The 14,891-nt window shown below is 53.5% G+C and overlaps 1 long non-coding RNA gene across 3 annotated transcripts in view; it reads right to left on the reverse strand.

Annotated features, from left to right (window-relative positions):
- LOC140612638 (uncharacterized) overlaps positions 1-6,324 on the reverse strand; it is a 30,806-nt gene extending 24,482 nt beyond the window's left edge. For all 3 annotated transcript variants that reach the window (XR_012013782.1, XR_012013783.1, XR_012013784.1), the window contains exons 1-2: positions 5,841-6,324; positions 787-966 (exon numbers count right to left, since the gene is read on the reverse strand). This is a non-coding gene — a long non-coding RNA (uncharacterized lncRNA). The remainder of the gene's footprint in view (positions 1-786; positions 967-5,840) is intronic.
- Between the last annotated feature and the right edge of the window lie 8,567 nt (positions 6,325-14,891).

Here is a 14,891-nt window from a genome sequence, read left to right on the forward strand (position 1 = left end):
CCTGCGTCCGGATGCTGCTGCTTGGCACCTGGGAACCTGCGTGGGTGTGCCAGCCTGCTCCCCCTGTGATAGGGAGGGCCCCAGCCCCAGAAACAGTGGGCGAATAACTCGGGCCAGATTAGCCGATCCACCCACCCCTGGGACTCTGGTGAGACCTCCCTGGAGAGGTACCCGGAAAGTCAGGTTCTATACCAATGCAGGATCTAGAGACCCTCAGAGCTGGTGCTGGTGTGGCTTTCTGGGAATTAGCCAGGAAGGAAATTTACCCCAAGAGGAGGGATGTTCAAAGTACAGTGTCTCCCAAATTCATAAGTCAGAGTCCTACACCCTGGACCTCAGAATGGGACCACGGCTGGAGATCAGGCCTTTACAGAGGTGCTAGAGGTGACATGGGGTCACCAAGGTGACCCTGATCCAGTGTGACCAGGGTCCTCACAACAAGAGGGGATCAGGACACAGACACTCACTGAGGGATGACCCAGTGAGGACCCAGGGAGAGCATAGCCGTCCACACACACACAGATTGGCCTCAGGAGGACCCGTCCTGCCTGAGCCTGGACCTCAGGGGTGGGGGGAGGGAGATCCAGATAGAGGACAGACAGAGCCAGAGTCAGAGAGACAGACAGAGACAAAGAGACAGAGGCAGAGAGACAGAGACAGAGAGAGATCCTCTGCATGGGGCCCAGGGCTGAGGGAGAGGGAGGCCAAGTCTTGCTTTCCCTCTAAACCCCCCACATTATTTGACCTTTCAAATACAAACTCGCAAGATTTTTCCCCTTTATTTACCTCATAACTGGGAGTTGGGACCTTCCGAGCACCTTCACCGCAGCCCCCAGCCCTGGCGAGCAGCAGCTTCTCTCGGTGTCGGCGGGTTTACTTCCCAGCCCCGTGGAAGGTGGTCATGCGGGTTCGTCTCCATCTGGCCTGTTCCGCTCAGCCTCATGCCCTCAAGGACCGTCCACGTTGCTGCAAGTGGCAAGATTTCAATTACATTGAATGTGATAAAACGCTGGAGACAAACATCCAAACAGACATGTAGGCCACGGGCGACACGGGGACTGTCAGCCCCTCTCTGTCGCCGTCCACAGTCACCAAGGCAGCCGCCCGCTGCCCCAGGCATCAGGGGTGCAGGAAGGCAGGTCCACCACACCAGCAAGATGTCCAGGAAGCCCAACTACAATCCTGGCCCCAAACAGCTTCTTCTGTAACTGTCAGCCGCCCTCACTGTTGTCCTGCGCTCTGGCCAGTCACACGGGGCACCCCGCCGCCAGGCAGCAGCCTCTGTCCCCTCAGGGCACAGCCGAGCCTCCTGTCCCCCAGAGTGAGTCAACCCCCTGGTCCCAGCCAGCTGCTGCCACGGGGCGGCCTGTTGGGATGAGGAGCACACTGACCACCACGTACCTGCCCAGCCCGAGACCACCCTCTGCAAGGGGCTCCCCACCGAGGCTTGTCTTCACGGCGGCTCCGGCCCTGCGGCCCCTCTCGGACCAAAAGCTCGCCCCAAAACCTGCCCTGTGCAGACCCAGCAACACCATAGGCCCCAGGCCCCTGATGCTTTCACACGTGGGTGCAATTCACGTTCATCCTGGTTGCCACCTTCCCACACCCCTGCCCAGCCCACCGCCCTGTGGTCCCCACGACCCTAACCTCACGTCACTTCATCCGGCCGGACCTCATCCAGCCCTGCGCTGGCTGGGATGCATCTGCAAGCTTCTCCGAGGGCAGGCCAGCTCGAAAACCAAAGCTGAATGGTTTGACACTCAACTGTTTTTCCCACAACAACATCTTGAGCTCCCAGCTCTGGGCAAAGAGGGAAACGCTCTGGCTCCACACCGTTGACAGCGTCCGAGGGAGACCAGCCCAGCCCAGCGGCTGATGGCAAGAAAATCGTCACAGTCCCGGGACAATCAGTGGGGTGGGTTTCACAAGGGTCCTCACGACATCACTGGCCCGGGGGCCAGCCTTCCCCTGAGGATGCACAGACACAGGGGCAGCCCCCCAACCCCGCCCCCCACTTGCCAGCTATGTATCCCCAGCTCTGTGCCTCATCTGTAAAGTGGGGTGCATGACGGCTGTGGGGATGAGCCTGCAGTGACCACCTGTGGCATTGCAGGTGGTCTCAGGAAGGCGGCTGAGCATGAGATCTCAACAAAGTGCTGCAAATCTCCCTAAACCTCCTTAAAGGTAGCCTGTGGCCTCATGGACGGTGCTAGAACGCCACCTCCAGGCAAAGCAGAGCTGTAGCAGCACTTCCGAACTAGCCCATTGGTGTGGGAGCCCGTCCTCCAAACAGTCTCCTGGGGAGGAAGCAAAACAGGCTCTTCCCAGGCCCAGAGCCGGTGCCTCCCGAGGGGGTGGGGGCGGCAGGCAGGTGGGGTGGAGGTTGAGGGACTGCGCTATGCCCCTGAATGAAGGGATCCTGCCAGCGCACTGATTGATGCTTCGGAGCAATTAAGTGCAAATTCATGTCTCTGCAAACTCCACGACCTGAGGGGGGGCCGGGGGGCGTTGGAGCGGGAGCAGGACAGAGCAGCAGAGGAGGGAATGCTCAGGCTTCCCAGCCAGACCCCTCCTGCCCTTGCAGCTCGAGCTACAAACCCTTTAGAAGCATGTCTGCCTGGAGCCCGTCCCCCAGAAGCCAAGATGGGGAGCAGGTCCGGGCCTGGCACACACCCAGCTCAGCTGAGCACAGCTGAGTTATGGAAAGAGGGTCCCACTCTCTGCAGCAATCAAGCACTCCTGCCCCCCAGGCTCTGTCTCACTCTCCTTCCCCCGAGATGTTCCCTGATGGCCTGGGGTCTGGTCAGGGGGTCAGGGCAACCATGGGAGAGGACCTGGCAGGAACCATGCAGGCCTCCAGCTGAGTCTCAACACCCCTGGCCCGTCTCCCCCGTGAGGTGTGGACCAGGCACCAGCCAGTCAGGGCAAGACGCAGTGCTCCGAAGTCAAAGTGCAAAAGCACCCAGAAAAACAATGGATGTTTTTAAATTTTAAGAAAACAAACAAAATTTCCCCGGGGGAGTGGCACAAACAGGAAGCAGAAGTGACCATGTGCCCACCATCTGACCCGACTTTCCCCAGCCCTCAGGGTGTCTGCCCCGCGGGCATCTCTCCTTCACGGTCCCCTTGCTATTTGTGATCTGCTGCCGTCCATCTGGACTCTGTGTCCCCCAGTCCCTCTGCTCTGTATGGTTCTTCTCATTCTCCTCTTTCTGGTGGACACAGAGCAGCTTCCAGAGAACTGCCTCTTCCGTGTGCCCAACCCCTTCTCCGGGCATCTGCTTATTCCCAATAGGCATGATGTTCAGGGACCTCTTGCAAAATGGATCTGGACCCGTGTCGGTGTTTCTCCCGGTCTTCAAGGAGGCTTGGGGGCCCTGAGAAGCAGCCATCCTGGCGGGACAGGGTCTGCTCTGCACGGCCAAGGTCAGGGTCCACCCACCCTATCCTCCTGACCCAACCACCCGAGAGAAAGGGGGGCAGATGGAATATATGGGCAAAAAGCTCCATCCCAGTAAACCCTGTATCATCTTATGGTCCAGACCACCCTGCTGAGGGATACCAGACCCATGTCAGAGTGACCTGGAAGGGGAGTGGGCCATAGCACCCAGCATCTGTTTGGTCAAACCTTGGTCTAGACATTGCTGTGAAGGTATTTTGTAAATGTGATCAACATTTAAATCACTTGACTTCAAGTAAAACTGATCACCTTCATAATGTGGGTGGGCCTCATCCAATCAGGCGAAGGCTCTAAGAGTATAAGGACTGAGGTTTCCTGAGAAGGAAGGAATCCCCTTAAGACAGTAACTTGGAGATCTTGCCTTGCCGGCCCTATACATTCTGGACTCACCAGGGCCCACAAGCATGTGAGTTAAGTCCTTCACACAAACCTCTTTACACACACTCATCTGATCAGTTGTGTTTCTCGGGGTACAGGTGAAGCCCTCTGGGCAGAGGTGGGCAGTGGCCTTGCTGGTCTCTCCTGGATTATAGGCGATGGTGGCGCACCACAGCACAGCAGGGGTTGGTGAAGCTGGAAGCTGGAACCTGGAAGCTGGCCAAGACCCAAAGGATTCCTGACCACATCTGAGACCCTTCACGACCCTCCAGAAATAGTCGTGGAGGGGGCACTGCTGTATTGGTCTGGAGTTTATTTTGAATAAAGGAAGGTTTCAAGGCAGAAAACTTGTGTTTCACTATTATTGGGACATCATTTCTACCAAGGGACCTGAGCACTGTGACCCCAAGAAGTGAAGACTGGGGGATGCCTGGGTGGCTCAGCAATTGAGCATCTGCCTTCGGCTTAGGGCATGATCCTGGGATCCGGGATCGAGTCCCACATCGGGCTCCCCACAGGGATCCTGCTTCTCCTCTGCCTGTGTCTCTGCCTCTCTCTCTCTCTCTCTCTCTGTGTGTGTGTTTGTGTGTGTGTCTCATGAATAAATAAATAAATCTTTAAAAAAAAGTGAAGACTGGTCCCCAATCACATGGTGCCCATAGCATCACCCCCTGACCACTATCAAGGGTCCCGAACCCTTTTGTGTATGTGGGTCCACGTGTAATAGGATAGCGGAAATGGGCGCTGGCCAAGTTTTAGAATATTTGTTTACAAGTTCGTTTAAGAAAACATCAATAAGGTGGTCAAAAGCGCAGGTTTCCATTTACAAGACCCACAAGTCCTGGGGATGTGACCCACAGCACGGTGGCAATCACTCACGATGCCGTGCTGTGTGTTGGAAAGTTGCAGAGAGTAGATCTGAACCGTTCTCAGTTCTCATCGCAATGAAGAAAATGTGCAAGAAGTAAATTCACTGTGGTGATTATTTCACAAGGTATCCACATATCAGATCACCCTGCCACACTTTGAAACTTATAAATGTTATAAGTCAGTTATAGCTCAATGTAAGGTGGCAGAAATAAAACTAAATTTTACAAGCAGGGATAATAAAAGCTTAACACTAAAAAAATAAAAAGTAAATGATAAAATAAAAAATAAATAAAATAACATACGTGTCATGGGCTTACACATGATGCTTTTTTTTTTTTTTTTAAGTCACTGCCTCCTCCTCCTCTCCACCCAAACCCTGGTAAAAAGGGCGTAATAGGGGACAGCTGGTTTCTCATCAGCTTCTGTCATCGTCACTATGTGCCAATACCACCCATCATGTAGCTTCCAGAAAGTTCCACCATTCACTCATGAAGGACACAGAGAAAGGGAAACCAGTGTCTTGTTGTAATTGTGAAGATAGTGTTGGCTTTCTGGACACCCTGGTGGGGTGCTGGAGACCCCAGTTTGAGAAACACCAGGACAGTGGTGAGGATAGTGGATTCTGGAGTCAGAGGCCTGGAGTCGAGCATCAGGCCCACCACCTGGACAGTGTGTGACCTTGGGGAATGGCATCATGGCCTCCCACTACAGGGTTATTGGGTCAAGGAGAAGCTGACTGAGACCCCAAAGCCATGACCAGTCCACTCACTTCGAATCACAGAATAACCAGGAAAAGCAGCACCGTGACTGTCTGAGCGAACAAAACTACACTGTAAGCTGGTTATAACCTATTGGCTAGAGGGAGGTTTAAAATAACATCCCTGACATATTTTAGAGGGTGCCACATCCATGAAGAGGGGCAGGTAGCTATGGAGTTAGGGGTGACAAGTGCTGTGGGTTGCATGCACCCAAACCCAGGTCCCAAAGGGGCCTCGGCAGGGAGAGCAGAGGGCCACACGCTGGGCAGAGGCCCCGGTTCCCACCAGGTGTCCCCACTCACACGCTCCCCCGGACAAAGCCCCCCAACCTCTCCCCCAGCCCCTCGCTGAGTCCTCTCCACCCTCCTCCTTACCTCCCTCTGAAGGCACCGCACCTGTCACCTCCCTCTCCATGCAGGCCCCACCCAGGCCCTTGGACATGGTTTTCTTTCTGACTCCATATTGCCTTGTGTCTTCCATCCTCCATCACGACGTAGAGAGACACCAAGTGGTGCAGCGACGGTCCAAAGCTTGGGCATCTTCCTTGGTGCTTATTCAATCCATCACTACACATTACTGGGCCACTCACAGCCACAGCTTGGAGGACAGGCACGCATTCGGTGAGACAGCTGTCCCTTCCTGGGGCTGCTGTCGCTGCTGGCTTAGGACAACCATGTGATCTCCCCCTCCACCAACCCATGACTAGAGGCCAAATCCAACATCAAGGTGTGGGCAGGGCCGAGCTCCGGAGGCTCTGGGGGAGGACGCTTCCTGCCTCTTCCACTCCTGGGGTTCCGGGCGGCCCTGTGCCGGTGGCCACATCGTCCTGTCTCTGCTCCGTGCTCATGTGGCCTCCTGTGTGTCTGTCTCTGCTCTTCCTATTCAGACACCCATCCTGTTGGATTAGGGCCCACCCTAGTGACGTCGGCTTTATTTGATTATATCCGCAAAGACTTTTTCCAATTAAGGTCACGTTCCCAGGCGCCAGGGGTCAGGACTTAAGCATGCATTCTGGGGGACACGATTTAAGGCCATGCTTTGTCCCATCAGACTTTTTTGGGTTCCATTGTAACCACTTGTTAACACGCCGGCTGTGTTGTGTACTCTCCTAGGCCACAGAGACTTGAAACCAGGCTGGGGTGGAGGCAGAGACGCGGCCCTGGGAGATGCACGGAGATGCACCGTCTGGGGTCTCTGCTCGCATCCCTGCCCCAGGCACAGCCCGCATGGGTCTTACGCTCCCATTGGAGAGACAAACAGGAAACCCTGACAACCTCACAAAGCGGGTCGCCCTGCGAGAACAGGAAAGCAGGTAGGAGCAGAGGGCCAGTGCGAGGAGAGGCAGCAGTGGGGCGGGACCAGTTGCCGTAGCTCACAGCCCACTGCTGCGGGCGGCAAAAGTGCACACTCACACGTTTCAAGGGGGCAGAGAGGATGGATTGTAGGCAAAAGGCACAGAAAAATAGCTCTTCGAGGGACATCAGCCCAGATCAGGAAGCCCTGAGGGAACAGGCCAGACGAAGGTTTGCGGGGAGGCCCAGCGCTCCGCAGACCTTAGGCCGGCATCCCCTTTACATAAAGAACACCTGCAAACCGGTAAACATGAATGAATAAAACACAACAGGCAACAAGTAGAGCCCCTCCTGAGAGAGACAGAGACAGAGAGACACCGAGGGAGAGCGAGGGACGGAGCCCACGCCCGTGGATCACGTGGCCGAAGGGTGCCGCCAGGGGAGCCCTGGAGGAGGCGAGTTGCAGACCAGGACCTGGGGGCCCCCCTCCTACCCGGGGGACTGGTTGGGGCGGTGGGCAGACCGCAGCCAGGGCCGGGGGACAGGGGTCTCCCGTGATCAGCCACACTGTTCATACGAACGTGCACAAATGACTATGGCTGAGCAGACGTCTATCAAGAACAAATTCCGAGGGGATAAAGCGGCCGCAACCCCGTCCTCCGTGCCGCCTCGCACGGGGGCCCTCGGAGTCCCCACCTGCGCCCCTGAAACACCTGCCACGCTGTTTCTGTTGACGTCATACCCACGAGAATGAGGGGGCATCTCCACCGTGTTTGACGGGTGGGGGACGTCTGGACTTGAAACGCACCCTATTTCAGCAGGAGGGGAACTGGCAGGTGACTCTCCACGGAATAGCAGCAGACAGGCCAGGGCCACGGCTGGGGCTGCGTCCCCTGGGAAAGCCCCCGGGGCCACCTCGGGGTAAGCGAACCAAGGTGCCTGCACACCGTGGGTAGTGATGCTTTAAAGACAAAAACCACAGGGACGCCTGGGTGGCTCAGCGGATGGGCGCCTGCCTTCGGCACAGGTCCTGATCCTGGTATCGGGGATCGACTCCCGCGTCGGGCTCCCTGCGGGGAGCCTGCTTCTCTCTTTGCCTGTGTCTCTGCCTCTCTTTCTCAGTCTGTCTCTCTCATGAATAAATAAATAAATCTTAAAAAAAATAAAAATAAAGACAAAACCGCAGGTGCACAACCAGAGCTTGGGTGTTCCAAGCTGCCCCTGGAATGTCCTTGGGAAGCCGCTCTGTGGTCTTGACCGGGGATGCTTGCCTGGCCTGGGGGCAGGGGGAGAGGAGCAGCTAAACGTGCAGAGGGACTATCCTCTTGCAAACTGCACAAGCCAAACCAGGATTGCCCCTGGGCAGGGGTGAAGACCTCCCTGATGTCCGGTGCCCTGGGCTTGTCCTCGTGCTAGCCACAATCGAGAGGTGACTTTTTCCTGACTCACTCCCCTCAACTGGAAAAGAAGGTGGCAGGAGCAGCCAGATTCAAGAACCCTTCTGCCCTGCACGTCTACACTGCACGTGGGACATTTCTCTGTCACACAGATGGGGTCTTGTCTCAGATTTCCTGTGCTAGGACCTTAGAGAGCCATGTGATACAAAACAAAACTGGCCCGATTTTCTCCAAACAAATTTTTACTTTTTGAAAAATTTTGTTTATTTGAGAGAGAGAGAGAGAGCACAAGCTGGGCGTGGGGGGGGGGGTGTGGAGGGAGCAACAAAGGGAGAGAGAGAAGCAGACTCCCTGCTCAGCAGGGAGCCCAATGCAGAGCTCAAGCCCAGGACCCTAACAGCATGACCTCAGCCAAGAGCAGACACTTCACCTACTGAGCCACCCAAGTGCCCCCCAAATAAATTTTTAAAATTCAATGTGTCACATCCTGTATCTTATCAATCCCCCAGGTCAGGCAGTGCATGTGCGTGTGTAGGCAAGTGTATGGGCTGGGTGTGCGTGTGCTCATGATAACAGTGGCAGGGACTCACACGACACTGCGATGGATCCTTTTCCCAGGGATTTCATTTCCAGACCTGCATCTGCCCTACCTGCCCCAGCTCATGGCTCATGGCTGGGACCCAGATCAGGCCTCCTGCAATGCTTGGATGAGCACCATACACCCTGCCTGAAGGTCGGGTCTCCTGCCTGTCCCTCACCACTGCCCTCCCTGCACCAACCCTCCCATGGTCCCACCAGCTGCAGGCCAATCCTTGAGACCAAAGCTCAGCACCTGAAGCCCCAGAAACCCAGCCCTGCTGCCTGCTTTGCTCAAGGTCTGCTCTCTGCCTGGGGTGCCCTTCTCTCTCACCCTCCAGAGGGTCCATCCTGACCCCAGTGAGCTGGGGGGCATCCTAGGCAGGACCTCAGAGTGTGTAAATGTCAGGCATGACCCAGCCCAACTCAAGCCCCAAAAGCATACTGAGATCCCAAGGATGGGAAGGCGGGATCCACAGGCACTGTCCACGCACGCTCGGGGCTCTTGGCAAGCCTCACTTTCCCCACAGGGCTGGAACCATGACCATCCATGTGTACAAAGGAGCAGAACAAGGCAGGAGAGAACCAAGTACTCAAGGGCCCACTCCTGGAAAGGAGCAGACCTGGTGTCCGGCTGAGGGCATCTGGCTCTGGATCCCCTGCCTTTGGCGGCTATCCTGTGTGGCTGATGGCCACAACCAGGGAGAAACAAGCTGGAAGGGCACTGGGCAGTGGAGGGGCTTCACCGGGCAGGGGCTGGGTCAGCTGTCATAAGAGGTGCAGGAGGTGCACCCCTTCCAGTCACCACCTCCACCCCTCCTCTCTGCACACTAGCTTCCTGGAAGGCCAATCCACACACACCTGGAAGCCTCTGTGTCTCCATGGAGAGTGTAGGCCCCTCCCGCATAGCTCCTGGGTCTCTGGACCTGTGGACAGACAGTGTCCCCTCCATTCATGTCTAGAAGGGGTAAGGCAGCTCGAGGGAGCAGCGGCTCAATGGGATGAGATGCAAGAGAAGAGCAGGGGCCACACCAAGAGCTCAGGGTCAGAGATGAGTGGACAAGGGGCAATGGTCCTCACAGGGGGACCAGACAGGACCTGACAGGACCAGCCTCCCCTGCTGCCATGGGAGCCTGCCTGACACATCTCTCCTTATGCTGCGGAGCCCTTAAGTGTGGAAACACTGCAGCTTGGAATGTTGCCAGTATTTGATGAAAACAATGAAAAGGATAAACATAGAAAGTGCATGTAAACAAATGTGTGATTATTTGAAACAAACAAGGAAAAATTCAGAATTTCCCTGGAGAAAGTACAAATAGCAACAGGAAGTAACCATGTGACACCTGGGCAGGTATATAAGGGCCCCAGCCCAGGAGGCTCCACACCTGAACACCTCCCCTCTACACCTGCTCCTCTGACCTGCTCCACCCTCCACCCACCAGAACCATGACCTGCTCTGGCTGCTCTGGGGGCTGTGGCTCCAGCTGCTGTGTGCCTGTCTGCTGCTGCAAGCCCGTGTGCTGCTGTGTGCCGGCCTGTCCCTGCTCTAGCTGTGGGTCCTGCGGGGGCTCCAAGGGGGGCTGTGGGTCCTGTGGGGGCTCCAAGGGGGGCTGTGGGTCCTGTGGGGGCTCCAAGGGGGGCTGTGGGTCATCCTGCTGCCAGTCCAGCTGCTGCAAACCCTGCTGCTCCCAGTCCTGCTGCTGCAAACCCTGCTGCTGTGAGTCCAACTGCTGCAAACCCTGCTGCTGCCAGTCCAGCTGCTGCAAACCCTGCTGCTCCCAGTCCTGCTGCTGCAAACCCTGCTGCTCCCAGTCCAGCTGCTGCTGCAAACCCTGCTGCTCCCAGTCCAGCTGCTGCAAACCCTGCTGCTGCGAGTCCAGCTGCTGCAAACCCTGCTGCTGCCACTCCAGCTGCTGCAAACCCTGCTGTTCTCAGTCCTGCTGCTGCAAACCCTGCTGCTGTGAGTCCTGCTGCTGCAAACCCTGCTGCTCCCAGTCCAGCTGCTGTGTCCCCGTTTGCTGCCAGTGCAAGGTCTGAGATGCTGGCCACAGGCTCAGGTAATTCACTCAACTTCAGATTTCCAGGATGCATCTTGGTCTGCCTGCTGTAGCCCTACAGCTGTAATGCCATCATACCCTCTGGAGTATTCTTTCTTCAGTCTCCTCAGCTGGGTGGTCAGTGTCGGGCTACAGATGATAGCAGATAGGGATAGCATCAACCTCACATCCATCACCTCCTAATGGAAAGCTGGCATTCCCCTCCTCTAGCACAACCTGGAAGTGAGTCCCATATTGGAGCCTCAAGCTCAATCAAGCCTCCTGGGACCCCTCAAACCAAGGCCTCCTGACCACCTGCAAGTCCTTGGTCACTTCTGCCATTTTTGTTGCATTTTTTGGCCCAAACCAGGCATTGTGAAATCCTGCAATAAATACACTCCATCTGCACAAGACACCTTCTCATGGTGCAGTTTTCTCTGGCTCCCTTCTAACAAGTGAAAGCCCCACCTACGCCTCTACCCTATCACCCCTCCCTGGAGTATTTTGCTCTGGCCTGCTCACCCCTGCAAGGGAGGGTGTGTAGGACCCAATACAGGATCGTGAGGTGGGCAAACGGTTCCCTCAGATAATGAATTCAGTGAGGGTGCACCTGGGTGGCACAGTTAAGCATCCAACTTTTGATTTTGGCTAGGTCATGATCTCAGGGTCCTGGGATGGAGCCTGGCATCAGGCTCTGCACTCAGAGTAGAGTCTGCTTGTCCCTCTCCCTCCCCCTCCTTACATGTGTTCTCTGTCTCTCTCTCTCTCTGTGTCTCTCTCTCTCTCTCAAATAAATAAATAAATAAATCTTTTAAAAAAGAATTTGGTAAAGTCATGCAGGGCTCGGGGGGGGGGGGGGGGCGTGTCTGAGGACACAGAGGACACTGGCTTGGTAGTCAGAGCCAAAGGCTGTGTGACCCTTGGCAAGCAATGTGTCCTCCTGGTGCCTCGATTTCCTCATCCGTAAAAAGGAGTCAATAGTTCATACCTCGCAGCATTGAGGTAAATGCTGAGTGTTCAGTCCATGCCAAGTGCACAGCAAACACCCTGGCCAGCACACCTGCTCATAAAGGGGCACAGACAGGAGAGGGGAGAGGGCTGAGGCCCAACACAGGAGCTCAATCCCTTCACTGGAAGCTAAAGAGCCAGCATGTGATTGCAGGTGGGGGAGTGTCTAGGATTTCTGTAAGTTCATTCAATGGGTGGGGGTCACTGGAAGCCTAAACTTGCAGGCAGAGCAGTGGAGCAAATAGATACTGAGGGGTATGGATCAGACAAAGGCCGTGTAGGGATGAGGATGGGGCTCTGGGGAATCGAGTGGAGACTCAGTGCTAAGAGAGGGTATATTTGTTTCCAACTCCTGTGTAACGAACTACCACAAACTCTGAGGCTTAAAACAATACACATTTATTACCTCCATTTCCTAAGTTCTAGAGTCCAGGCACAGCAAAGCTGGGCCCTCTCCTCAGGCTGTCACAAGGCCAGCATGAGGGTCAGCCGCACATGGTTCCCTTCTGGAACTTCCAAGCCCACTAGGTGTTCCTTGTGATTGCAGGATTGAGGCCCCATTTCCTTGTGAGCTGTGTGCCCAAGGCCACTCTCATCCACTAGAGACCTCCCACGGTTCCTTGCACTGTGACCCCCATACACTTCACAACCTGGCTCTCTGGTTCCTTTCAGGCCAGCAGGAGGTGCGTCTCTGACTTCTGTCTCCAGCATCTAGACTTCCCTTATAAGAGCTCCCTGATCAAGGCAGGCCCACCCAGCATAATCTCCTGTTTGATGAACTCGGCTAATTAGGAGCCTTGATCACATCTGTGAGCATCCCTTTTGCCGTATCGCAGAACAAAACCACAAAGGTGATAACTCACCCTAACTGCAGCTCCATCCACACTCACAAGGAGGTTATATAAGGGCAAGGGTCACTGAGGGTCATTTTCTACTTCTGCCTATCACAGGAAGAAAGACAAGTTTGGGGATATGAGGACAGGTCTCATTCACAGAATCCATAGGACCTCAAAACATCCCAAGTACAGTCAGATGAGCAGGCCTGGAGTTCAGGGCCTGAGTGCAGATCCAGAAGCTACCAACCATGACAGTGGTAACAAAACCAGGAATGAGCAAGGCCAGATAACATCAGCTTAAGGTCGATTATAGGGTGTAGAGAAGAGCAGTTGAGGACAGAGCCCTGTGGAGCAGGAGCATCTGGGAACATGAAAGGTGAGAAGAAACAGAACTGTCATGGAGGCCACAGACTGAGAGCAGCTCCAAGGAAGCCCAGTGAGCTGGGAGCTGAGTTTTCCTGGACTTTACACACAGGAAGATGTGATTGTAAAAAAAAATCCTAAGGAAGGACACCTGGGTGGTTCAGTGGTTGAGCAACTGCCTTCAGCTCAGATCGTGATCCTGGGATCCTGAGATCAAGCCACATGTGGGGCTCCCTGCAGGGAGCCTCCTTCTCCCTCTGCCTATGTCTCTGCCTCTCTCTGTGAGTCTCTCATGAATAAATAAATAAAATCTTTTAAAAAAGAAAATAAAAGAAAAGAAAGAAAGAAGAAAGAAAGAAAGAAAGAGAAAGAAAGAAAGAAAGAAAGAAAGAAAGAAAGAAAGAAAGAAAGAAAGAAAGAAAGGCATAAAAGTTAAAGATTAGGATTCAGGATCTCAGGAAAACTCTAAAAAGTAAAAAATCCTAAGGAGTCTACAAACAAAAAACCCTTGGAGTCAATAAATGAGTTTTGAGTCTAGTAAAGTCATGAGATACAAGGTCAACACAAAAAAAAATCAACCATATGTCTATTTGATAGCAATAAACACCTGGAAACCAAATTTAAAGCACAATATCATTTACAGTTGCTCCAAAAAATAAAATGCATAGGCAAAGTGTAACAAAAAATATATATAGACACAGTGTGCTGAAAACTACAAAATGCTAATGAAGGAAACAAACAAAGATCTATAAAAATAGAGAGATACACAATGTTCATGGATTGGAAAACTCAACATAGCTAAGATGTCTATTCTCTCATCCTGATCTACAATGAAAGAGAAAGTTCCATCAAAATCCCAGCAGGACTCTTTGTAGATTCAGACAAGCTGATTCTAAAAAATTATAAAGAAAGGTTAACTACAATAGCCGCAGCAATCTTGAAAAGGAATATAGTTACAGGAATAACACTACTTGACTTTAAGCTACAAAGACTAAGACAGCCTGTGGCATGGGGGGGAAGGAAAGGCATGTAGACCAATGTAACAGTATAGAGGACAGAATGTAACAAGTAGGGAATCAAATGTAACAAATAGAGAAGAGAATGTAACAGAATAGAGACTACAGAAATAAAGCCACACAAGTAGGGCCAGATGTTTGTTGTTTTTTTTTAAATTGTATTTATTTATTTTATGAGAGACCAGAGAGAGAAGCAGAGACACATGCAGAGGGAGAAGCAGACTCCCAGCAAGGAGTCTGATGTGGGACTCAATCCCAGGACCCCGGGATCGTACCCTGAGCCGAAGGCAGACACTCAACCACTGAGCCACCCAGGCATCCCCAGATGGTTTTTTTTTTTTTACGATTTTATTTTCTTTTAAAGATTTTATTTATTTATTCGTGAGAGACACAGAGAGAGAGGCAGAGACCTAGGCAGAGGGAGAAGCAGGCTCCCTGCAGGGAGCCCGATGCGGGACTCCATCCCAGGATCCGGGATCACCACTTGAGCCAAAGGCAGATTCTCAACCACTGAACCACCCAGGTGTCCAGGGCCAGATGGTTTTTGACAAAGATACAAAACCAATTCAATGGTAGAAGGATGGACTTTTCAACAGGTAACACTGGAATAATTAGCCATTTGTAGGAGGAAAAGAATCTTGACCTAAACCTCATATTTTATTAAATATTAACTCAAAACAGATCATAGGATAGAAACCACAAAGCTGGGACCCCTGGGTGGCTCAGCAGTTGGGCACCTGCCTTTGGCTCAGGTCATGATCCTGGGATCCAGGATCGAGTCCCACATCAGGCTCCCTGCATGGAGCCTGCTTCTCCCTCTGCCTGTCTCTGCCTCTCTCTCTCAGTCTGTGTCTCTCATGAATAAATAAATAAATATTTTTTAAAAATCACAATAAAATGT

This window comes from Canis lupus, chromosome 21, assembly GCF_048164855.1.
Source record: "Canis lupus baileyi chromosome 21, mCanLup2.hap1, whole genome shotgun sequence".
Lineage (NCBI taxonomy): Eukaryota > Metazoa > Chordata > Mammalia > Carnivora > Canidae > Canis > Canis lupus.